This window comes from Pygoscelis adeliae, unplaced genomic scaffold, assembly GCF_000699105.1.
Source record: "Pygoscelis adeliae isolate BGI_AS28 unplaced genomic scaffold, ASM69910v1 Scaffold71, whole genome shotgun sequence".
NCBI lineage: Eukaryota > Metazoa > Chordata > Aves > Sphenisciformes > Spheniscidae > Pygoscelis > Pygoscelis adeliae.
The window spans coordinates 2,562,028-2,565,339 of NW_008824356.1; positions in this window are offsets into that span (position 1 = coordinate 2,562,028).

Consider the following 3,312-nt stretch of genomic DNA (forward strand, 5'->3'; position numbering starts at 1 on the left):
CCCGGAGAGCGGGCGGAGGGAGGCGGGAGGAAGCGGCAGCAGCGTGAGCCCGGCACGGCCAGCGCGGATGCCCGGGGAGCAGCAGCCACCGGCTTTTCGGGGCAGGGCGGGCTCGCCCCCTCTCCCCCGGCGCCTCTGGGCGCCGCGCTGGTAAGTCGCACCTGCCGGTGGACCGCAGCGCCGGGCAGCCGCGGGCCTGTCACTGCTCGATGGACAACGAAAGGGAGGCTTAGTCAAAGTCTTATGTCTGGTAATGACATCATTTTAGGGATGGTATTTAAACATAATAAAAAAGGAAATAAAAATTCCTCCTGTGAGAGAAATGTGGAAACTGATGGCAGAAAAACGGCTAAACAGAACCAAAAAATTCCCCTGAAGTCTAAAATACAGGGAAACTTTGCTCAGCCTTAGTAAGAAAACCAGAAGATAAAAATTACTTTCAAGTAATTAGCACGTATTCGACATTCACAAAGGTTTGCACATTTATAGCACTAGGAAAAGTAACTACTATTTACCCTGCTTGCCTTCATAAATTCCTGTATGCCCTGCAAAATGCAGTCTCCCCATGAGCAGTTTCTTCCCAAGTCTCTCTTCTTGCTACCTCTTGTTCACAGCTGAGATAAATTTACAGCATAACCTCAGGTAAGGAAGGATTTATAAGATCAGCCACTGACTATATCAATTATTAAATTTATTCACTTTTTTTTTCCAGACAACTTTCGCTTCCATGGTAAAGTATTTTCTTTTTTTCACTTCTACTTGTAGCATTTTTATTCCAAGGTCTCAAAGCTCTTTATTAAAACTATTAATGAAGTATTCCTGCCTGATGAGTATTATTTATCCTGTTCGATGGGTTGCCCGGGGTCACCCAGGAAGGCTGTGGCAAGCCGAGGGGCAGGACAGGGAGGCTTGGATCCCGTCTCTGCTCTAAGCCCCAGACCGTCCCTCCTCCTAAGGAAGGAAGTGTAGGTCAGGCAGAACAATTATTTTCTTGAAACCTCTGTTTCAAGCAAACAGCAAAGTCAGACTTTCCTTCTCAATAAGCATCCTCTGACAACACTAGGTTCGAGGAGTTTGATGTTGGCCATTACCTCCAACTACCGATGTGTCGGAGACACACATATATCTGTACGTACAGTGAAGCAGAACCCCGGCTATATAGCAGACATGGATGCCATATGGTAAATCCTATCTAAAGAGAGGAAGTGTAAAAAGCAGCGTCATTTTCTGGGAGCCCGGTAGTTGTTGTGCATCACAGAATAATGCTTATTACAGTGAAATGGCAAGAAGGGAGCCAAAGTGACCTTTAGAAAACCGGGCGTATATAGCTGACCTATACGCTGGGTAAGTGGATTAGGGGAAGAGCTGCCAGAGTACTTCGGAAGAATAGGCTGGAACACTAAACAAGATATAGATTTTATTATTTCATTATTCTAATAAAATAAAAGTCCAGAAATGTTCTTCAAGCAGCCAAAAAGCAACGGTGTAATTTGCTAGATGGTCACCTGGAAAAACCTCTTCTGGATAATCCATTCCCTTTGTGTTCTTGTTTTGTATATGTAACTTTTTCCTATAAAATGAGCTAATGGCAGAGTCCCCTAAAAGTGAAAATCTCTCACACTAAAAGCATGCCAGCTGGGAAAACAGTAGGAAGAACAACCAAAACGTTTTGTGGTACTGCTAGCTTGTTTTCAGCTGAAGTACACTGCTTTTAGTTCGAAATACGTTATTCTCGCTATCTGTCTGCAGCAAAGGAGCTGCTACGCGGAGGAGGGTAACGCATGGGAAGTCACGCCTGTGAGCTCCTGTGGAAGTGCCTTTCCCTCAACCCATGGCATCCACTCACAGCTGCAAATGCATCCAACAGCCTCATACTCCTTCCTGGCACTATTCAAGGACACGCATACGAGTAACACAGAGGAGATGCCATTAATAGTTTTGCTGGTTTCTGTCAGGAATTTCTAGCGGAGCTATAAAACTGGGATGCCTAAGGTTAGCGGGGATGTTAATCAATGTGACGGTCCCACGAGGTGCTTCTTCAACAGCGATTTCTCCCCTCCCTAACCTCTGCAAGTTTATGGCAAAAGTTCCCTGCCTTTGCCACCGGAAGAAAGTTGTCTGTTACTACAGCAGCTGTTCAGCACTGTCGTACGCCTCGCTCGAGCCATGTCTCTCTTCCTGCTGCAATGTCCTGTTGCTATACACGTGCCTCAGCAGCATTCAGCAATTTTTGCTCTTTCTCCCATCTCTTACAAGTTGAGTGATAGTCCTTATCCTGGCAGTCTCCAGGTTTCTCCCTCCAAGTTTAGGAAGTCAAATTCTGCTGCCTCTTACACTAGGATTTCAACAGACTTGCCACTGCACAGAAGCAGAATTTTTTGTTTCTTTTTAAAATCAGAACGGAGATAAAATGTGGTCTGTTTTCTTACTCCGTGCTGTGGCTCAACAGTTGGTTCTTCGCTTGCTCGCAGTGTGTAAAATCTAGTACCTAAATATAATAAAACTTACACAAAGAAGGAGTAAGGACAACAGTAGTGTCACCAAAATAAAATCCACATCTACAACTTTCCCAACAGTGGTTTCATCTTGTTTAGGTTTCTGAAAACTTGTTCAGCCACAGAGCAGCGACTCCTCTCAGCGGAGGAGCAGGACAGCTGGAGGGGGTAATTTCTTGAATGGCTTCAGCCTGGTTCGCAGGAGGACGACTGCCAAAAGTTAGGATGCAGTCAGACATCTCAGCAGATGACACAATTTAAACTGGTGCATCTCCAGGAAAAGGTGGCAATGATTTCAGAAAGCAAAAAATGATAAGCGCACGCAGCCCTTCAAGACGCCGGGGCTAGCTGGCACATAAGGAATATAATGATTCAACTTTGTTAAGCTCTTCTTTACAGAAGAGCCCCCAAAAAGTGGGCCCCCTGAGACAGGCAGGGTTCCTGGTGGGACAAGGAATCCATGTTTTCCTGTGGCTGGACAAGTGCAAAGCAGCACCGTACACAGACTGCACACAGATTTCGGGCGCTAATCCCAAGTCTTGCAGCCTTGGCCTGATTCTGCTACTAACCTTCATCGCTCCGTGCTTCCCCTCCTACTGGGATTATGTCATCATGTTGGAATAAGATCCTTGGAAAATGGACTGTTTCTAATCATGATCAGCATTTCTATGACATTGTAGGTCTGATTTAAGAACTGTCGTGGTTTAACCCCAGCCGGCAGCTGAGCACCACACGGCTGCTCGCTCACTCCCCCCCAAGGGGGATGGGGGAGAGAATCAGAAGGGTAAAAGTGAGAAAACTCGTGGGTTGAGATAAA